Source organism: Pinus tabuliformis, chromosome 4_1 (genome assembly GCF_031772625.1).
Source record: "Pinus tabuliformis cultivar Carrire ecotype Pingquan chromosome 4_1, CPIR1, whole genome shotgun sequence".
In the NCBI taxonomy this organism is placed as follows: domain Eukaryota; kingdom Viridiplantae; phylum Streptophyta; class Pinopsida; order Pinales; family Pinaceae; genus Pinus; species Pinus tabuliformis.
Window position 1 is genome coordinate 286,287,273 of NC_142303.1, and position 24,524 is coordinate 286,311,796.

Here is a 24,524-nt window from a genome sequence, read left to right on the forward strand (position 1 = left end):
AAAATAGTTAGATGTAATTTTTATCATAATGAAAGTAATAAAGTAAGGCATGTTCAAAAGTATATGTATTAAATTTTAACAATCAAATTGTCTTCTTTCCTTCTAAATAAGGAAGTTGTATATATCAATTTCATGTGTAAATTGAGCTACAACTTAATATTAGTTTTTTTAAATCATATTTTTAATTAAAAGAATTGAATGTTTTCCAACTTCCAATACGCACAAGAAAGAATATTACCTCGAAAAAACATATCGATCATATCTAAAGATGTACATTTTACAAAAAACACCCAAAAGCATACAAAACATGACTAATATACTCATTTAAGGGGTTGGGGAAGCATTAGGGGATCCACAGAATTCATATTTCCAAACTAGACATGGGAAGCATTGGGGGATAGGGCATATTGAAACTTTCTCATTGATCCATAACATCCCTATTTCCAAACTAGCTTCTTTGTTGGCCAATTTACCTTCTTCTTGATTTTTTTGTTGGAGAACATGAAGCAACTTATAGGGTTGCAATTTGGGAGAGAGAACTTTGATTTTTGAATTTTTTTTTTGCTATTTTTAGAAAGATATCCGACCATCATATGGCTAAGGATGACCCTAAAATGACTCATAATTATTAGAGCATTTAGATTACTAACATGAGCTAGAAATTAGTGCCTCAGGAAGCACATCTGTCGTTGCCTAATTCGTTCATCTAGGTACCCATCTGCAAGCATAAAATGTTTTTATCAGTCCCTCTAGATGACAAAGAAAAAACAAAATCAACGACACTTAATTAAGTTACTATTATAATAAAAAAGTTAAATTTATTGTGAAATTAATCTATATGTAAAGTTGTAACTAATTTTGTAAAATTAAAAATAATTTCATAATAAACTAATTTTCTATATCATAAATATAACATATATTTTTTAATTCTTTAGTATATTTTGCAAATCTTTGTTTTATTAGGTTTTAAAAAATATATCTTATTAATTATAATTATACATTAAAAATTGATCTATTAAGTTATTCAATTTTTCTAAACTTTTAAAATAAATAAATAAATAAAACAAGACAAACAAAATTGAATTTTCAAATATTATTTTGAATACAAGAAATCTTGTTTTACATTGCAATTAAATTATTGAGATAGAAAAAATATTTGATATTCAAATCGTTTCAAACTCATTTTTAGCCAAATCAAATATTTGAGTTAGTACCAGGAGAAGCACTAGCATCTAAGGCACCATACATGATGAAAACTTTGGAATTAGTGGAACTGAAGTTGCAACTTAAAGAAATTCTTGATAAGGGATATATCAGGCCAATTGTGTCACCTTGGGTTGCACCAATGTTGTTTGTAGGGAAGAAGGATGGTACTCTTAGATTGTGCATTGATTATAGGTAGTTGAAAAAGGTGACTATAAAGAATTGATATCTGTTGCCTTAGATTGATGATTTGTTTGATCACCTGAAGGGAGAAACAATGTTTTCGAAGATTGATCTAAGATCATGATAGAATCAAGTGCGTATCAAAGAATAATAGATATAAAGACGAAATTTCGTACAAGGTATGGGCACTATGCGTTTGTGGTGGTTCCTTTTGGTCTTACCAATGCTCCAACAACCTTCGCTTGTTTGATGAACAATGCGTTGTGCCATTATTTGGATAAGTTTGTGACAATATTTGTTGATGATATATTAGTATATTAAAAGAATGAGGAAGAGCATGCAGATCACCTAGCAATAATGTTGAGATTGTTGAGAGAGCATCAATTAATGATATGCCAATCTCAGAAAGTGCAATTTCTTTTAGACCCAGATTCATTACTTGGGACATGATGTTTCCATGAAAGGGATAGAAATGGATATGGAAAATATTAAGGATATCATGGAGTGGCCAACTCCGAGGAATGTGGATGAGGTCAGATCATTCAAGGGACCTACAGGTTATTACAAATGGTTCATAAGGAGCTTCTCAAAGATAGGCTATCCCATTATATCTTTATAGAGGAAAGGGAAGAACTTTGAATGGAATGAAGAGTGTGAAACTAGTTTTGAGTAGTTGAATCAGTTGATTACCAATGCTCTAGTTTTGAAGATTGCAGATGTGGTCTGTATATATGCTTGCAAGGAAGGACTTGGTGGAGTCCTGATGCGGGAAGGGAAGGTGGTTTTCTACGAATCAAGGAAGTTGAATGAGCATGAGCATAACCATGTGACTTATGATATTGAGTTAGTAGCCATCATTCATGCATTGAAGATGTGGAGACGTTATCTCCTTGGCAGGAGGTTCACCTTAATGAGTGGTCATAGTGGACTAAGGTATTTTTTTGACCAACCCAATCCGAATGTGATGAACTCTAGATGGTTGGATACTCTCATTGAGTTTTATTTTGAGATATAAATCTTGGGAAAAGGTAAAAAGGTTGCAGATGCTCTCAGTAGGAGAGTGTAGGTGAATCATATTTTAGTTTTGAACTCTTTTGGAACAAATTTATAGAAGCAAATCTTTCATGCAGGGTATCATGATGAGAGGTATCAATAATTGAAGTGAAGATTGTAGCAATAGGGTTAAGGTGATAGGGATGAGAAGTAACACCTCAAAGTTGATGGCTTGGTCAGGTTCAGGAGTAGGATTTATGTGTCGAATAATAGCGATTTGGAGAAGATTATCTTGAGAGAGTTTGATGTCAAGCCTTATTTAGGATACTTGGGATACCAAAATACCTTGACAATTGTTAAGAAGTTATATTGGCCTAATTTGAAGAAAGAGGTAGCTAAGTTTTTTTCTTGGCATTTGGACTATCAAGGTGAAAGATGAAAGTAAGCATCCAACTGGTCTATTGCAGCCTATTCCAATTCCAGAATGGAAATCGGAGGTCGTTTCTGTGTACTTCATTATAGGATTGTCGAGAACATCGAGACAACATAATTCCATCATGGTTGTGGTTATCATATTGATTAAGGTATCTCACGTCATTGTAGTGAAGTCTACTAATTTGGCTAGTGAAGTGGTTTGGATCTTCATAAGGGAGATTGTGAGGTTGCATGGATTTCCTAGGAGGATTATATTAGATAGAGATGTCAAGTTCACTTCCAAGTTTTGAAGCAATTATTTTCAAGCTTGGGAACAAAGTTAGCCTTCAATACATATTATTATTCGTAGAAATATGGACAGACAGAGAGGGTTAATAAGATCCCTGAGGATATGTTGAGGATGTATGTCATGCATCAGCAGGGGAGTTGGGTGGATTATATTCCACTAGTGGAGTTTTATTATAATAATGGATATCATGAATCCTTAAACATTTCTCTATGGGTGGAGTTCTAATATGGAAAAAATACTTCTTCACGAATCTCAGATATGTATGAGTCCCCTATGCTCAGATATGTTTTCCTATAGATTACATATTTGTGACATGTTTGACAAAATGCCTGTCATGAATAGTAGGGGTCACATCAATTACTTGTACAAATTATTGAATTAGTAGACTTATTCGATTTTTATTTATCATTTCTGAAATTTTCATGAAGTTTTAGGTAGTGGCCTGAGTCCTGACCTTGAAAAAGTGGCACAAAATCCAAGGTCACTAGCTCATAAATGGCTGAAAAAGTCCACAAGTGCTGGAAATCCTTTCTGTGGGAGTGACTGGAAGGCCTCAGTCACATGCATGGATTTTCATGGGAGTGATTGAGGGCCCATATCAGTGAAATGTCAAGGTGTCTCAAGGGTTTGTCACCTAGAAAGTTTGGTTGGCTCATGAAGGTTCTGTAGCATGTGTGGAAGGTCATAATGGTTATGTTTTATTATTTACACATAATTAATTGTACATGAGGAGTTGAATCACATCATAGTAGACTCTTGTAACATGTTTACCCTAGTATACCAGTTAACTTGGGTAAATGTGGGATGAGGTTGTTAGATAATTGTTTTCCTATATGTTTTGATTTCTACAACTTGTATGTATAACATGTCTTGTTAGAACACATTTTATTTTTAGTTTTATGTTTCCCTAAAGATTGGAATAAGAGGGAGCGTCCACCAATTTACCAAAAGATAACTATTATGTTCTTTGTTTCATCTCTTCATGTTTGGTTTCTCACATCAAGACTTGTTTGAATTATATGCTAATAACCATTTATATTTTCCATGTTAGGATAGCTTGTTGAATACTCAAGGGTTATGGAGGAGACTTCAAAGGATAGACTTGAAGCATGGAAGAAGTTATTCCCTTCAAGAATTAATTTTTTACAAGGTTTGTAAAGGAACAGCTCAAGGTATTCCTTAAACTATAAGCTTTGTTATAAAGTTCTCTTCATGCGAAAGGTATGGTTATTCTTTCTTTGAAAATTTGCTTTACATTACTAGCATCATTATGTCTAGGGTATTGAATCAGAAAGATTCCTTTTAGGGTGATTAATCATTATATTAAATCTACCCTCATTATATTATAATTCTTGTGGAACCCTAAAAAGGATCACCTTAAAACCCTAACCTAAGGGTATGTCGATGTTAGGCCCCTATACTACTAGTGTAACCCCTTATTGTTATTAGTACAACCCCCTTATTATATTGTTGTACCCATGTAGTCCCCATATTGTTATTATTGTGCCCCATAGAAGCCCACTAGTGTTATTATTGTGCCCTTACATTATTATTGTTATGTTGGCTCTGATTATATTATGAACCCTTAGACTCCTATATATAGAAAGGAGGTCTTGTCACTTGTATCATCGAAGAATTGTTCATTTGTGTAATGTAAAGGAGGCTACCCCCTCAAAGAGGCTGAATTCTAAGGCGTTCAACTATCTTTTCTATCTTTTTGTGAGCTGGTTTCATAACATTTGGTATTAGAGCTTTGGATTCTAGGGTTTCACTACTCCTAATAGGTCATCGTGGCATTTTCGCTACAAATTTATTTTTGCGACGTTTTAGAAGAGAAAAAAAAAAAAAACTCATTTGAGATGAAATCGCACTGAACCTCAGGTCCAAATTTCAGAGCTTTTCACACTATATGTGTGGAGATATGATCTGAGGAAGTTGGTCTTTTTGTAGACTCTTGAATTACATTTCAAACAGGTGACCTGGGGAAAATTGTCATAACTTCCTCTCTGAGCATCAGATTGAAATTTCATAAGAAGGTATAGAAAGAGGACGGATTGTAGTTTCTTGTATATATTTTTCAGAGCCAAAGGTCGAAACAGTGACACATGGAATGTCGTACAAGTTCACTTTACTGAACTTGTCTATAATCAGGTCACTGTGGGAGATTTGGCATAACTCTTCCTAGGAGAATAAAATTTGGATCAGATTGGTGGAATTGGAAAGAGGATGCATAGGGCTATTGCAGTTCACAATTTTAGAACTGGAAGAATCGAAATTACAGAGTTATAGTCATTTGAAGATCGAGCTCCTAAAATTAAGAAAAGGAGATATGAGGAAGTTTGATGGCGAGGATCTGGTAAATTGGATACTTCAGATGACGCAATATTTTATCTACATGGTGTACCAATGTTACAAAAGGTTAATGAAGTGAAATATCACATCGAGAAAGAAGAAGTGAATCCAACCATATCTTGTAATGCATTGACCATAATTACCACTCCTCAAACTATCAAGCTAGCAGGACATATCAAGAAGAAAAATGTTCAAGAAGTGATAGATCACATCGAGCATCAAGAAATGAATCCGACCATATCTTGTAAAGCATTGGAAGAAATTACCACTCCCAAAACTCTCAAGATAGAAGGACATATCCAGAAGAAGAAGGTTCAAACAGTGAAATATCAGGAAGAAAAGTATCAAGAAACATCAAAATGAAATGATACTCACCATGAACCAACCCTAGAGAAAGAAAAAATGAATCCGACCATATCTTGCAATGCATTCGTCAGAATTAACACTCCTCAAACTCTAAAGATAGAAGGACATATCGAGAAGAAAAAGGTAATAATGTTGATTGATTCAGGTAGTACCCATAATTTTATTAATTGTAATATAGCCAAGGACTTGAATTGCTTCCTAGATCCAGCACCAGAGTGTCAAGTGATGGTTGTAAGTGGAGGAACCATAAATTGCTCTGGAAAGTGCCATAATATCAAGCTATCGATGGGAGAATATGTATTGAATAGCCTAATGTTTTCTATTTTAATGGGTGGTGCTGATGTTGTACTAGGAGTCCAATGGCTACAATCCTTGGGTACAATAGCTTTTAATTTTCAAGAACTTTTTATGAAATTTTCTTTGGAAGGAAAGGAAGTTGAATTAAGGGGTATCACAGGGAAACTAGGAAAGATGATCAACTCTCGTGGAATGACAAAGCTTCTAAAGAAATAACAACTAGGCATAATTGCACAATTATGTTCTCTAACTGTTCACACATCGAAATCATGTATTTCTCCAGATCTCCAAAAAGTCTTGAACAATCATTCTAAGGTATTTGAGACTCCCAAAGGTCTCCCACGTATTCGTGATCATGATCATGCTATTCATTTTATTCCAGGATGTTTTCCTCCAAACGTCAAGCCTTATAGATATCCATATGCCCAAAGGAGTGAAATTGAACATATGGTTGCAGAAATGGTAGAGGTTGTTACAATTATCCAACTAAATTTGATAAAAAAAGGAAGGTATGAATGGAAGAATGGCGAAGCATGGTGGGAACTCATTCAAATGTTGTTGAATATCCCAGTTCCAACAATATTTGACAGAACTTGACAAGGAAGGAAAAATCATATTGCAACCTTAAAGAATTTACAGAATCAAGAAGTCGACAGCTACGAAATCAATCAATTTCAAAGCATCTCATCAATTGGAAGAACTTACCTGTTGAATATTTCACAAGGAAGGACAAGAATTTATAAAAAAGCATCAATAACTACTCAAGCATTTAGGACAACACTTTCTGAAGGAGAGGAGCATGTTAGGCCCCTATACTACTAGTATAACCCCTTATTATTATTAGTACAACCCCCATATTATATTGTTGTACCGATGTAGTCCCCATATTGTTATTATTGTGCCGTTACACTATTATTGTTATGTTGGCTCTGATTATATTATGAACCCTTAGACTCCTATATATAGAAAGGAGGTCTTTTCATTTGTATCATCAAAGAATTGTTCATTTGTTTAATGTAAAGGAGGTTTCCCCCTCGAAGAGGCTAAATTCTAAGGCGTTCAACTATCTTTTCTATATTTTTGTGAGCTGGTTTCATAATAGTTTATGCTAATATGGAAACCCTAGCCTACTTAGGGTTGTTGATGAAATCTAGGATTCATATTCTTTTGATGTTTTGGTATTATTATGATAGATTCCCTAGTACTTGAGGTTTTTCTATCAAAAGTTATGTATTGAATCCCTATATCTTTAGGGTTTGATGAATTAGGATTTATGAGAAAAACCCTTCTAATATATATAGTAAGATCCTAGGAATGAAGCCCTAGGAGTATGTTCTTTTATTTGATTGAAACCCTAACCTCGTTAAAATTGTTGTATGTCTAACTTTAATGCATTGATATTTGTGTCTTGGGTTTACCTAGTAAATATTGTTGTATGCTTGTGTATGATTATGAAATCCTAAATATGTATATATGCTAACCTAATTGTTGATGCTCATAGTTTGTAAATTCTAGTGTTTGTAACAAAGCCTTAGTAGAAGTTTGATATTCTAGTACATGATCATATTATTTCCGATATGATGATTAAATCTAGGGTTTGAAACAAACCCTAGTAGAGTCTAAAATGTATAGTAGAATTTTTATTTGATTGAATCATTGATATCTAAGGATTTGTGTCTCTAAGATGGAATCTAGGGTTTGTAATTGATCATAGTAGAATCTGTCAAATATCTCTAAAACTAATATTGGGGCCCTAGATAGGATGAGATTGATTTCTTGATTAAGTCGCTTTATGTCGTAGTCTAGAGTTTGTAACAAAACCTTAGCAAGAAGTTGAAGTATATATGTATGTTTCTCTTGCTTATTATGAACCTAACTAAGTTTAGGTATTTGATGTCTAAAGTCTAATGCTTCCATTATTGTATTCACACGATTATGATATAGTTAACTTCATGCTTTTGTATTTGGTTGTACTTTTCGTTTAAGTTGTGCAGGTACATAATCTTCAAGATGTTGGAAATATTCACAAGTTGAATTGATAATATTGGTAAACATTATGAAGAATGAAGCATCTGATCAAGATGACCTTGATGTTGTAAAAGGAATGAATTCATGATAGGTTCTCTGATGTTGATCTCCCCAAATTAAGAGGGAGGGCATATTATGATAGTCATGATGGATACCTCGAAGAAGAAATTAGTGATTGAATGAAAGTACTACAATGTATTAAAAATGCCTTGGTGTTGTTGAAGAAATGAAAGAAGAAAAGATTCTGACTAGTTGCTTATGAATAACTTGATATAAGTGGCATCAGGATGATTAAAGACCCTGAAGTTTTATATTTACTTGAATGTATATTTGAAAGTTTATTACTAATTGGGGTTTGTACTTGTCTCTCCATAAATAGTTTGAAAACTCTGGGAGCATGCTTGGAAAAATGGATATATTTAGTTTATTAGGGAGAGATAAAACATCTAATAGAGGATGCTTGGGAGGACCTATGGCTGACCTATGTGTGTTTGATGTATAGATACCGAAGAGGGAGGATGACCACCTTCGTTCCCCATTGCATTGAGTGCCTCAATGAGATGGGGAAACTTCTATTGAACCTAGTCCCTCGTGGGCCACTTGCCTTGGTGCAAGAGTTGGCCACCTTTGACAGCCTGATACACTTGGATCTTCTATTGGAAAATGTTCTTGATCTACTTTTCCATGATTCGATCAACTATGGCTTGTTCCATGTAGTCCAGGTTTAGCTCTATTGGTGTGAGCTATTACGTAATGTTTGATGTTTCCAGTAATGGTGGAAAGTATGGATGGATTTTTATGGAATTTGATTTTGTTCCTTGTTTGAGAGATATGAGCAATTAAACTTACACATGTCTATATCGTCACGTGACTATGCATACCATGAGTTTCAAGAATCATTTTCTCACTCCACAGGTCATCAAATCTCAAGTGTCTTATATCAATGGAAATACCTCTTGAATACCTCAAATGGGTCTTCTAAGAAATTTGATTCATCACTTATAGCGAAAGTTATCAGCAAAGTTGTAGCAAGAGATCTATTACTAGGAAAAATAATGTGAAAGAAGCCTTTACAACATCTCATTGAATAGGAGAATCTACCAGATAAGCCACCATACTTTTACCAAGCAGACAAACAAGTATCACGGTTATGGGTAACCCACAAACCTAAGGATATGCATCAACCACACAAAACCCTTGTCATCAAAGTCCATTTTCTAGAATACACATTGTTAGTATCACGGTTGGTCACAAGAATTACAGTATGTCATCCACAAACCCATGCTTCATTGAAGTCCATTTGTTAGGTCGCACACTGTTAGTATCAAAATTGGTCACAAGCATTACACAGTCTCTATATCCTCATACCTTCATTCATCACTGTTATGGGTTAACCACACAACACACTTCTCTTTAGTTGGTCTTCATATTCAGCAAAGGCTTCTTAGGGGGGAACTTCACACAATAGGTCCCATTACTTCTTGAGGAGGGAGGAATGATCAGAATGGAAAGTTGCATCCACCCATGGTATTCATCCATCCATGGTATTTATTCACCCATGGAATTTATCCATGGTATTGTAAGTGACATCCACCCATGGTATTCATTCACGCATGACATTTACCCACCCATTGAATTTACCTATCATATTGTAACTAAAATAGGCTCTAAGTAACAAGTCACATTTTGTAAAAGGACAGATCGTCCACCACAATGTAGTTTTCACGATTATTCTCTATTTTAATACAATTTTTCTTCGTGGTTTTGTTTACTCGACGTTCTTGTCTTTTTCTGGCACTCAATTTTTCAGATCTTGGGGGCCTCCCCTCAAGATCACTTTAACATTTCTTAAATCATATACTAAACCTTACTATTTTTTCATACAATCACTCATAAATCTTAATTATATAGCACTCTTTATTTAGTTTTAAAAGATTTGATAAATAAATGCAAGTAAAAGATTTGAAATGGAATCATTTTTTTATTAGGGTAAACCAAAAAAAACGATAGTTCATTATTTTACACATAAAAAGAGAGGTAAATTAAATATAAATAATGTAATTAAATTATCAAAAAAATAAAAAATAACAATAATGTAAAAATAATAATAATATTTTCTATATTCAAGCTTTTGTGATCCATAATGAATTAAGCAATGTCTTTCGGTAGAAATCACATAAGAGAATTTTTTGGCTGACGTGTTTCGAACCAACAAGTGTGGTTCATCATCTGGTCCTAATGATGAACCACACTTGTTGGTTCGAAACACGTCAGCCAAAAAATTCTCTTATGTGATTTCTACCGAAAGACTTTGCTTAAATAATAATATTACTAATTAAATTTGAGAAATTATGTTTTATTAAATACATTTTAAACTTTATCATGGTGATGAAAATAGTTAGACGTAATTGTTATTATAATGAAAATAATAAAATAAGGCATGTTCAAAAGTATATGTATGAAAGTTTATCAATCCAATTGTCTTCTTTCCTTGTAAATAAGGAGGAGGTTTTATATATCAAGTTGATGTGTAACTTGAGATTCAACTAATATTAGTTTTTTTTAATCATGTTTTTAATTAAAAAAATTGAATGTTTTCCAACATCCAATATGCTCAAGAAATAATAATACCTAAAAAACATACTCATCTTATCTAAAGATATACATTTTTCGAAAAACACCCAAAAGCATACAAAACATGACTAATATAGTCATTTAAGGGGTACAGGAAGCATTAGGGGATCCATAGAATTCATATTTCCAAACTAGGCATGGGAAGCATTGGGGGATAGGGCATATTGAAACTTTCTCATTGATCCATAACATCCCTATTTCCAAAGTAGCCTCTTTGTTGGCCAATTTGCCTTCTTCTTGATTTCTGTGTTGGAGAACATGAAGCAACTTAGGTTTCAATATGGGAAAGAGAACTTTGATTTTTGAAAGATATTTTTTATTTTTCTATTTTAGAAAGAGATCGAACCACCATATGGCTAAGGATGACCCTAAACTCACTTTTAATTATTAGAGCATTTAGATTACTAAGGTGAGCTAGAAATGAGTGCTTCAGGAACCACATATGCCTCTGCCTAATTCTTTCATCTAGGTACCCATCTGCAAGAATAAAATGTTTTTATAAGTCCATCTAGATGATAAGAAAAAACCAAATCAAGCACCCTTAATTAAGTTATTATTATAAACAAACACATAAGAATATAGATTTGATTTTAGATCTCACATCAAGAATCAACATAAATGAAGATAACTAAAGAACTACCTAATCCTATTCTTGGTTGAGGAAATAAAATAAGATAACCATAACAATTCTTGTAAGAGAAATAAACTTTCAACACTTCATTCTTGAAATAATTAAATAAAAAATGTTGAACGACAATAATAAACCAACAACTGTTACCCCATAACCATTAGTTAAATTTATGTAAAGGTAACATTCTTTGACAATTTAATCTCCTAGAAATGATTCACATCAAGTCAGACATGAGAAATGTTCATATCAACATTATCCTTAAGGCACAAGTCATTGAAGGATAAGTTACACCAAATATAAATGCATGAAATGAATTAACAAGGTAAAAGAAAGAGTGCAATTAGATCAGTATTTATTTATGGATTAAATTCACATAAAAACAATGTTTTTTCTTCATAATATTTCATAATCCAAGTCATAGGAAAGTAAGAATACATAATCAAAGGTCAAAGTTGTGAAGCTTTTGCATTAAGGTCGAAGATGTGAAGCTGATGCATAAAGGTCGAAGCTGTGAAGCTACACGAAGGTCGAAGTTGTGAAGTTGGATAAGAAGAGACTACTAAATCATATTATAAGGTTAAATTGGTGGAAGAGGAAGGTTTTTTGGTGTAGGGTATTGTTCTATCTCATTTGAATCACTGAGGGAAGAGTTATTGACTGGGTTTTCCCCTATATAGTATATTTTCCCTGGTTGTGCGCCTACATTTGGGGTCCTTGATCTTCATTTTTTCATTTTGGTAATTTCTTGATGAACTAAAATGAAGAAAAACATAAGAAAAACAATAATAACTCAAAGAAATCATAATTAATTATCAACAAGAGAAAATAATTATGCCTTTCCAATTTTCAAACAAAACCTAACCCGAGGAGATGAAGCGCCAAAAGTTTGTTGGCCCCGTTGGGGTATAATGGTACATGAACTTCTCGGGGTCATAACTTTGGCATACGATATTTGTTTGGTCCATAAGATAACTCGTTAGAAATATCTATGTGAGGAATGCAAATTTCGACTGCAAATCTTATTAAAAATCTAATGTTTACCCATTTTCCAAAAATACGTTATTTAGGGCCTCAAAATGTCTCCGAAATTTCAGGATCTGAAAAGATGCAAAAAATAGTAAATTTTACTAAAATTAAATAAAATGAAAGAAAGAATGGTGGGGGTCTAAGTGGAATAGGTGAGTAGTCACCGATATCCACTTGGATCACTCCTCCCCAATTTGGAAGCAATGGTTACTATTGTGTTAAGTTCCTCCATGAGATGGGGGAACTTCTATTTAACCTAGTCCCTAGTGAGCCACTTGCCTTGGTGCAGGAGTTGGCCAGCTTCGACAACCTAATACACTTGGACCATCTGCTGCCAAGTGTTCTTAATATGATTTTCCATGATTCGATTAGTTGTGGCCTGTTCCATGCAGTCCATATTTAGCTCTATTGGTGTGAGTTATTTTGCAATGTTTGATGTGTCCAGTAATGGTGGAAAGTATAGCCGAATTTTTACGAAATTTTATTTCATTTCCCGGTTTGAGGGATATGAACAATTGAAGTTACATATGTCTAGAACATTGCACGGCCGCACATACAATGAGTTTCAGGAATCATTTTGTCACTCCACAAGTCATCAAAGTTCAAGTGTTTTACGTTAATGGGAAGATCTCTTAAATACCTAAAATGGGTCTTTGATGAAATTTGATTTCATCACCTATAACAGAAGTTATCAGAAAAGTTGTAGCAAGAGATGTATTAGTACAAAAAATAATGGGAAAATAGCCTTTACACCATCTCATTGGATAGGAGAATCTACCAGACAAGCCACCATACTTTTACCAAGAAGACTAACAAGCATCACGATTATTGGTCACCCACAAACCTAAGGATATGTGTCAGCGTCATAAAACCCTTGTCATCGAAGTGCATTTTCTAGGTTGCACGATGTTAGTATCACAACTGGTCACGAGCATTAAAAGGTATCTCTATACTATGATATTTATTTGTCATGGTTATTGGCCATCCAAAAACCCACGCTTCACGGAAGTCCATTTGTTAGGCTGCGCAATGTCATAATCATGTTTGGTGATAAACATTATAAGGTATCTCTATCCTTGGATCTGCATTCAATCACGGTGATGGGTTAACTACACAAAACCCTTCTCTTTAGTGGCTCTTCATATTTAGCAAAGGTTTCTCAAGAGGGAACTTCATGAAATGGGGACCATTGCTTCTTAAGGAGGCAGGAATGATCTGAATGGAAAGTGGCATCCACCCATGGTATTCATCCACCCATGGTTTTCATCCACCCATGGTATTTATCCCCCCATGGAATTTATCCAAGGTATTGTAAGTGAAATTCACGCATGGTATTCATTCACCCATGGTATTTACCCACCCATGGAATTTACCTGTGGTATTGTAACTAGAATAGGTTATAAGTAACAATGTTTCATTTTGTAAATGGCCAGATTTTCCACCACAATGTAGTTTTTACGTTATTATCTATTTTAATAAAAGGTTTCTTTGTGGCTTTGTTTACTAGGCATTCTCATACTTTTCAGGCATTTCAATTTGTCATATATTGGAGGCCTCCCCCAACATCCATATCACTTTAACATTTCTTAAATCGTATATTCAATCTTAGTATTTTTTCATACAAGCACTTATAAATCTTAATATTATATGGCACTCTTTATTTAGTTTTAAAATATTTGAGAAATTATGTGTTATTAAATACATTTTGAACTTTATCATGGTGACAAAAATAGTTAGATGTAATTGCTATCATAATGAAAATAATAAAGTAAGGCATGTTCAAAAGTATATGTATGAAAGTTTAACAATCAAATTGTCTTCTTGCCTTGTAAATAAGGAAGTTTTATATATCAATTTGATGTGTAAATTGAGCCACAACTTAATATTAGTTTTTTTAATCATATTTTCAATTAAAAGAATTGAATTTTTTCCAACTTTCAATACACACAAGAAAGAATATTACCTAGGAAACATATCGATCATATCTAAAGATGTACATTTTACAAAAAACACCCAAAAGCATACAAAACATGACTAATATACTCATTTAAGGGGTTGGGGAAGCATTAAGGGATCCACAGAATTCATATTTCCAAACTAGACATGGGAAGCATTGGGGGATAGGGCATATTGAAACTTTCTCATTGATCCATAACATCCCTATTTCCAAACTAGCTTCTTTGTTGGCCAATTTACCTTCTTCTTGATTTTTTTGTTGGAGAACATGAAGCAACTTAAATAGGGTTGCAATTTGGGAGAGAGAACTTTGATTTTTGATTTTTTTTGTTGCTATTTTTAGAAAGATATCCGACCACCATATCGCTAAGGATGACCCTAAAATGACTCATAATTATTAGAGCATTTAGATTACTAGCATGAGCTAGAAATTAATGCCTCAGGAAGCACATCTGTCCCTACATAATTCGTTCATCTAGGTACCCATCTACAAGCACAAAATGTTTTTATCAGTCCCTCTAGATGACAAAGAAAAAACAAAATCAGCAGCACTTAATTAAGTTATTATTATAATAAGAAAGTTAAATTTATTGTGAAATTAATCTATATGTAAAATTGTAATTAATTTTGTAAAATTAAAAATAATTTCATAATACACTAATTTTCTATATCATAATATAATATATATATATATATATATATATATATATATATATATATATATATATATTATATATCTTTAGTATATTTTGAAAATCTTTGTTTTATTAGGTTTTAAAAATATATATCCTATTAATTATAATTATACATTAAAAATTTTGATGTATTATATTATTCAATTTTTCTGAACTTTTAAAATAAATAAATAAATAAAACAAGACAAAAAAAATTGAATTTTCAAATATTATTTTCAATATAAGAAATCTTGTTTTACATCGCAATTAAATTATTGAGATAGAAAAAATACTTGATATTCAAATCCTTTCAAACTCATTTTTAGCCAAATCAAATATTTGAGTAAGTACCAGGAGAAGCACTAGCATCTAAGGCACCATAAATGATGAAAACTTCGGAATTAGTGGAATTAAAGTTGCAACTTAAAGAAATTCTTGATAAGGGATATATCAGGCCAATTATGTCACCTTGGGTTGCACCAGTGTTGTTTGTAGGGAAGAAGGATGGTACTCTTAGATTGTGCATTGATTATAGTTAGTCGAAAAAGGTGACTATAAAGAATCGATATCTGTTGCCTTAGATTGATGATTTGTTTGATCACCAGAAGGGAGAAACAATGTTTTCGAAGATTGATCTAAGATCATGATAGCATCAAGTGCGTATCAAAGAATAATACATATAAACACGAAATTTCGTACAAGGTATGGGCACTATGAGTTTGTGGTGGTTCCTTTTGGTCTTACCAATGCTCCAACCACCTTCACTTGTTTTATGAACAATGCGTTGTGCCATTATTTGGATAAGTTTGTGATAGTATTTGTTGATGATATATTAGTATATTAAAAGAATGAGGAAGAGCATGCAGATCACCTAGAAATAATGTTGAGATTGTTGAGAGCATCAATTAATGATATGCCAATCTCAGAAAGTGCAATTTCTTTTAGACCCAGATTCACTACTTGGGACATGATGTTTCCATGAAAGGGATAGAAATGGATATGGAAAATATTAAGGATATCATGGAGTGGCCAACTCCGAGGAATGTGGATGAGGTCAAATCATTCAAGGGACCTACAGGTTATTACAAATGGTTCATAAGGAACTTCTCAAAGATAGGCTATCCCATTATATATTTATAGAGGAAAGGGAACAAGTTTGAATGGAATGAAGAGTGTGCAACTAGTTTTGAGTAGTTGAATCAGTTGCTTACCAATGCTCCGATTTTGAAGATTGCAGATGTGGTCTGTATATATGCTTACAAGGAAGGACTTGGTGGAGTCCTGATGCGGGAAGGGAAGGTGGTTTTCTACGAATTAAGGAAGTTGAATGAGCATGAGCATAACCATGTGACTTATGATATTGAGTTAGTAGCCATCATTCATGCATTGAAGATGTGGAGACGTTATCTCCTTGGCAGGAGGTTCATCTTAATGAGTGGTCATAGTGGACTAAGGTCTTTTTTTGAGCAACCCAATCCGAATGCAATGAAAGCTAGATGGTTGGCTACTCTCATTGAGTTTTATTTTGAGATATAAATCTTGGGAAAAGATAAAAAGGTTGCAGATGCTCTCAGTAGGAGAGTGTAGGTGAATCATATTTTAGTTTTGAACTCTTATGGAACAAATTTATAGAAGCAAATCTTTCATGCAGGGTATCATGATGAGAGGTATCAATAATTGAAGTGAAGATTTTAGCAATAGGGTTAAGGTGATATGGATGAGAAGTAACACCTCAAAGTTTATGGCTTGGTCAGGTTCAGGAGTAGGGTTTATGTGTCGAATAATAGCGATTTGGAGAAGATTATCTTGAGAGAGTTTGATGTCAAGCCTTATTCAGGATACCTGGGATACCAAAATACCTTGACAATTGTTAAGAAGTTATAATATTGGCATAATTTGAAGAAAGAGGTGGCTAAGTTTGTTTCTTGGTGTTTGGACTATCAAGGTGAAAGATGAAAGTAAGCATCCAACTGGTCTATTGCAGCCTATTCCAATTCCAGAATGGAAATCAGAGGTCATTTCTGTGTACTTCATTATAGGATTGTCGAGAACATCGAGAAAACATAATTCCGTCATGGTTGTGGTTATCAGATTGATTAAGGTATCTCACGTCACTTTAATGAAGTCTACTAATTTGGCTAGTGAAGTGGTTTGGATCTTTATAAGGGAGATTATGAGGTTGCATGGATTTCCTAGGAGGATTATATTAGATAGAGATGTCAAGTTCACTTCCAAGTTTTGAAGCAATTATTTTAAAGCTTGGGGACAAAGTTAGCCTTCAATACATATTATTATTCATAGAAATATGGACAGATAGAGAGGGTTAATAGGATCCCTGAGGATATGTTGAGGATGTATGTCATGCATCAGCAAGGGAGTTGGGTGGAGTATATTCCACTAGTGGAGTTTTATTATAATAATGGATATTAGGAATCCTTAAACATTTCTCTATGGGTGGAGTTCTAATATGGAAAAATACTTCTTCATGAATCTCAGATATGTATGAGACCCCTATGCTCAGATATGTTTTCCTATAGATTACATATTTGTGACATGTTTGACAAAATGTCTGTCATGGATAGTAGGAGTCACATCAATTACTTGTACCAATTATTGAATTAGTAGACTTATTTGATTTTTATTTATCATTTCGGAAATTTTCATGAAGTTTTAGGCAGTGGCCCGAGTCCTAACCTTGAAAAAGTGGCACAAAATCCAATGTCACTAGCTCATAAATGGCTGAAAAAGTCCATAGGTGCTGGAAATCATTTTTGTGGGAGTGACTGGAAGGCCTCAGTCACATGCATGGATTTTCATGGGAGTGACTAAGGGCCCATATCAGTGAAATGTCAAGGTGTCTCAAGGATTTGTCACCTAGGAAGGTGGGTTGGCTCATGAAGGTTCTGTAGCATGTGTGGAAGGTCATAATGGTTATGTTTTATTAGTTACACATAATTAACTGTACATGAGGAGTTGAATCACATCATAGTAGCCTCTTGTAACATGTTTACCCTAGTAGACCAGTTAACTTGGGTAAATGTGGGATGAGGTTGTTAGATAATTGTTTTCCTTTATGTTTTGATTTCTACAACTTGTATGTATAACATGTCTTGTTGGAACACATTTTATTTTTAGTTTTATGTTTCCCTAAAGATTGGAATAAGAGGGAGCATCTACCAATTTACCAAAATATAACTATTATGTTCTTTGTTTCATCTCTTCATGTTTGGTTTCTCACATTAAGACTTGTTTGAATTATATGCTAATAACCATTTATATTTTCCATGTTAGGAAAGATTGTTGAATACTCAAGGGTTATGGAGGAGAATTCAAAGGATAGACTTGAAGCATGGAAGAAATTATTCCCTTCAATATTTGATTTTTTACAGGGTTTGTAAAGGAACAGCTCAAGGTATTCCTTAAACTATAAGCTTTGTTATAAAGTTCTCTTCATGCGAAAGGTATGGTTATTCTTTCTTTGAAAATTTTCTTTACATTACTAGCATCATTATGTCTAGGGTATTGAATTAGAAAGATTCCTTTTAGGGTGATTAATCATTATATTAAATCTACCCTCATTATATTATAATTCTTGTGGAACCCTAAAGAGGTTGACCTTAAAACCCTAACCTAAGGGTATGTCGATGTTAGGCCCCTATACTACTAGTGTAACCCCTTATTGTTATTTGTACAACCCCCTTATGATATTGTTGTACACATGTAGTCCCCGTATTGTTCTTATTGTGCCCCATAGAAGCCCACTAGTATTATTATTGTACCCTTACATTATTATTGTTATGTTGGCTCTGGTTATATTATGAACCCTTAGACTCCTATATATAGAGAGGAGGTCTTCTCATTTGTATCATCGAAGAATTCTTCATTTGTGTAAGGTAAGGGAGGCTACCCCCTCGAAGTGGCTATTTTATAAGGCGTTCAACTATCTTTTCTATCTTTTTGTGAGCTGGTTTCATAACATTTGGTATTAGAGCTTTGGATTCTAGGGTTTCACTACTCCTAATAGGTCATCGTGGCATTTTTGCTACAATTTTTTTTTTGCGACGTTTCAGAAGTGAAAAAAAAAACTCATTTGAGACGAAATCACACTGAACCTCGGGTCCTAGTTTTAGAGATTTTTGCACTACATTTGTAGAGATATGATATGAGGAAGTTGGTCTTTTTGTAGACTCTTGAATTACATTCCAAACAGGTGACCTGGGGAATATTGTCATAACATTCTCTCTGAGCATCGGATTGAAATTTCGTAATAAGGTACAGAAAGAGGACGGACTGTAGTTTCCTGTATATATTTTTCAGAGCCAAAGGTTGAAACAATGACACGTGGCATGTCGTACAAGTTCTCTTTACTGAACTAATCTATAATCAGGTCACTGTGGGAGATTTGGCATAACTCTTCCTTGGAGAATACTATTTGGATTAGACTGGTGGCACTAGAAAGGGGACGCATAGGGATACTGCAGTTCAAAACTGGAAGAAATGAAATTACAGAGTTATAGTCATTTCAATATTGAGCTCCCAAAATCAAGAAAAGGCGATATGAGGAAGTTGGATGGCGAGGATCCGGTAAATTGGATACTTCAGATGGCGCAATATTTTGATCTACATGGTGTACCAATGTTACAAAAGTTACAAGAAGTGAAATATCACATCGATAAAGAAGAAGTGAATCCAACCATATCTTGTAATGCATTGACCAGAATTACCACTCAAAATATCAAGATAGAAGGACATATCCAGAAGAAAAATGTTCAAGAAGTGATAGATCACATCGAACATCAAGAAATGAATCCGACCATATCTTGTAAAGCATTGGAAGAAATTACCACTCCCCAAAATCTCAAGATAGAATGACATATCAAGAAGAAGAAGGTTCAAACAGTGAAATATCAGGAAGAAAAGTATCAAGAAACATCAAAAGAAAAGGATACTCACCATGAACCAACACTAGAGAAAGAAGAAATGAATCTGACCATATATTTTAATGCATTCGTTAGAATTAACACTCCTCAAATTATAAAGATAGAAGGACATATCAAGAAGAAAAAGGTAATAATTTTGATTGATTCAGGTAGTACCCATAATTTTATTAATTGTAATATAGCCAAGGACTTGAATTTCTTCCTAGATCAAGCACGAGAGTGTCAAGTGATGGTTGTAAGTGGAGGAACCATAAATTGCACTGGAAAGTGCCATAATATCAAGCTATCGATGGGAGAATATGTATTGAATAGCCCAATGTTTTCTATTCCAATGGGTGGTCCTGATGTTGTACTAGGAGTCCAATGGCTACAATCCTTGGGTACAATAGCTTTTAATTTTCAAGAACGTTTTATGAAATATTCTTTGGAAGGAAAGGAAGTTGAATTAAGGGGTATCACAGGGGAACCAGGAAAGATAATCAACTCTGGTGGAATGACAAAGCTTCTAAAGAAAGAACAACGAGGCATAATTGCACAATTATGTTCACTAACAGTTCACACATCGAAATAATGTATTTCTCCAGGTCTCCAAAAAGTCTTGAACAATCATTCTAAGGTAATTGAAACTCCCAAAGGTCTCCCACGTATTCGTGGTCATCATCATGCTATTCGTTTTATTCCAAGATGTGTTCCTCCAAACGTCAAGCCTAATAGATATCCATATGCCCAAAGGAGTGAAATTGAACATATGGTTTCAGAAATGGTAGAGGTTGGTATAATTATCCAACCAAATTTGATAAACAAAGGAATGTATGAATGGAAGAATGGCGAAGTAGGGTGGGAACTCATTCAAAAGTTGCCGAATATCCCAGTTCCAACAATATTGCCAGAACTTGACAAGGAAGGAAAAATCATATTGGAACCTAAAGAATTTAGAACCGAGAAGTCGATAGCTACGAAATCGATCAATTTCAAAGCATCTCATCAATTGGAAGAACTTACCTATTGAAGATTTCACAAGGAAGGACAAGAATTTTATACAGAAGCATCAATAACTACTCAAGCTTTGAGGACAACACTTTTTGAAGGAGAGGAGCATGTTAGGCCCGTATACTACTAGTATAACCCCTTATTGTTATTAGTACAACCCCCTTATTATATTGTTTTGCCCATGTAGTCCCCATATTGTTATTATTGTGCCCCATAGAAGCTCACTAGTGTTATTATTGTGCCCTTATATTATTATTGTTATGTTGGCTCTGATTATATTATGAACCCTTAGACTCCTATATATAGAAAGGAGGTCTTGTCATTTGTATCATCGAATAATTGTTCATTTGTTTAATGTAAAGGAGGTTGCCCCCTCGAAGAGGCTAAATTCTAAGGCGCTCAACTATCTTTTCTATCTTTTTGTGAGCTAGTTTTGTAATAGTTGATGCTAATATGGAAACCCTAGCCTACTTAGGGTTGTTGACGAAATCTAGGATTCATATTCTTTTGATGTTTTGGTATTATTATGATAGATTCCCTAGTACTTGAGGTTTTTCTATCAAAAGTTATGTATTGAATCCCTATATCTTTAGGGTTTGATGAATTAGGATTTATGAGAAAAACCCTTATAATATATATAGTAAGATCCTAGGAATGAAGCCCTAGGAGTATGTTCTTTTATTTGATTGAAACCCTAACCTCGTTAAGATTGTTGTATGTCTAACTTTAATGTATTGATATTTGTGTCTTGGGTTTACCTAGTAAATATTATTGTATGCTTGTGTATGATTATGAAATCCTAGATATGTATATATGCTAACCTAATTGTTGATGCTCATAGTTTGTAAATTCTAGTTTTTGTAACAAAGCCTTAGTAGAAGTTTGATATTCTAGGAGATGATGATATTATTTCCGATATAATGATTAAATCTAGGGTTTGAAACAAACCTAGTAGAGTCTAAAATGTATAGTAGAATTGTTATTTGAATGAATCATTGATATCTAAGGATTTGTGTCTCTAAGGTGGAATCTAGGGTTTGTAATCAATCATAGTAGAATCTATCAAATATATCTGAAAATAATATTGGGGCCCTAGATAGAATGAGATTGATTTCTTGATTAAATCGCTTTATGTCGTAGTCTAGAGTTTGTAACAAAACCTTAGCAAGAAGTTGAAGTATATAAGTATGTTTCTCTTGCTTATTATGAACCTAACTAAGTTTAGGTATTTGATGTCTAAAGTCTAATGCTTCCATTATTGTATTCACACGATTATGATATAGTCAACTTCATGCTTTTTTATTTGGTTGTACTTTTCATTTAAGTTGTGTGGGTATATAAGCTTCAAGATGTTGGAGATATTCACAAGTTGAATTGATAATATTGGTAAACATTATGAAGAATGAAGATGATCAAGATGACCTTGATGTTGTAAAGAGGAATGAGTTCATGATAGGTTCTCTGATGATGATCTCCCCAAATTAAGAGGGAGGGCATATTGTGATAGTCATGATGGATACTTGAAGAAGAAATTAGTGATTGAATGAAAGTACTACAATGTATTAAAGATGCCTTGGTGTTGTTGAAGAAATGAAAGAAGAAAAGATTCTGACTAGTTGCTTATGAATAACTTGATATAAGTGGCATCACGATGATTAAAGAACCTGAAGTTTTATGTTTACTTGTATGTATATTTGAAAGTTTATTACTAATTGGGGTTTGTGCTTGTCTCTCCATAAATAGGTCGAAAACTCTGGGAGCATGCTTGGAAAAATGGATATATCTAGTTTATTAGGGAGAGATAAAACATCTAATAGAGGATGCTTGGGAGGACCTATGGCTGACCTATGTGTGTTTGATGTATAGATACCGAAGAGGGAGGATGACCACCTTCGTTCCCCATTACATTGAGTGCCTCAATGAGATGGGGAAACTTCTATCGAACCTAGTCCCTGGTGGGCCACTTGCCTTGGTGCACGAGTTGGCCACCTTTGACAGCCTGATACACTTGGATCTTCCATTGGAAAATTTTCTTGATCTACTTTTCCATGATTCAATCAGTTGCGACTTGTTCCATGTAGTCCAGGTTTAGCTCTATTGGTGTGATCTATTACGTAATGTTTGATGTTTCTAGTAATGGTGGAAAGTATGGATGATTTTTTATAGAATTTGATTTAGTTCCCTGGTTTGAGAGACGTGAGCAACTAAACTTACACATGTCTATATCGTCACGTGACTATGCATACCATGAGTTTCAAGAACCTTTTTCTCACTCCACAGGTCATCAAATCTCAAGTGTCTTATATCAATGGAAATATCTCTTCAATACCTCAAATGGGTCTTCTAAGAAATTTGATTCATCACTTATAGCGAAAGTTATCAGCAAAGTTGTAGCAAGAGATATATTACTAGAAAAAATAATGTGAAAGAAGCCTTTACAACATCTCATTGAATAGGAGAATCTACCAGATAAGCCACCATACTTTTACCAAGCAGAAAAACAAGTATCACGGTTATGGGTCACCCACAAACCCAAGGATATGGGTCAACCACACAAAACCCTTATCATCAAAGTCCATTTTCTATAATACACATTGTTAGCATCATGGTTGGTCACAAGAATTACAGTATGTCATCCACAAACCCATGCTTCATTAAAGTCCATTTGTTAGGTCGTACACTGTCAGTATAAAAATTGGTCACAAGCATTACACAGTCTCTATATCCTCATACCTTCATTCATCACTGTTATGGGTTAACCACACAACACACTTCTCTTTAGTTGGTCTTCATATTCAGCAAAGGCTTCTCAGGGGGGGACTTCACACAATAGGTCCCATTACTTCTTGAGGAGGGAGGAATGATCTGAATGGAAAGTTGCATCCACCCATGGTATTCATCAATCCATGGTATTTATCCACCCATGGAATTTATCCATGGTATTGTAAGTGACATCCACCCATGGTATTCATTCACGCATGACATTTACCCACCCATGGAATTTATGTGTCGTGTTGTAACTAAAATAGGATCTAAGCAACAAGTCGGATTTTGTAAAATGACAGATTGTCCACCACAATGTAGTTTTTCCGATTATTCTCTATTTCAATAAAAATCTTCTTCGTGGTTTTGTTTACTCGATGTTCTTGTCTTTTTCTGGCACTTCAATTTGTGAGATCTTGGAGGCCTCCCCTCAAGATCACATTAACATTTCTTAAATCATATACTCAACCTTACTATTTTTTCATACAATCACCCATAAATCTTAATTATATATCACTCTTTATGTAGTTTTAAAAGATTTGATAAATAAAAGCAAGTAAAAGATTTGAAATGGAATAATTTTTTTATTAGGGTAAACCAAAAAAAACGATAGTTCATTATTTTACACATAAAAAGAGAGGTAAATTAAATATAAATAATGTAATTAAATTATCAAAAAAATATAAAAATATGAAATAACAATAATGTAAAAATAATAATAATATTTTCTATATTCAACCTTCTGTGATCCATAATGAATTAAG

The 24,524-nt window shown here is 33.8% G+C and overlaps 1 pseudogene; it reads left to right on the forward strand.

Annotated features, from left to right (window-relative positions):
- Positions 1–24,524, forward strand: part of LOC149175381 (subtilisin-like protease SBT1.5) — a 126,572-nt pseudogene that overhangs the window by 25,448 nt on the left and 76,600 nt on the right.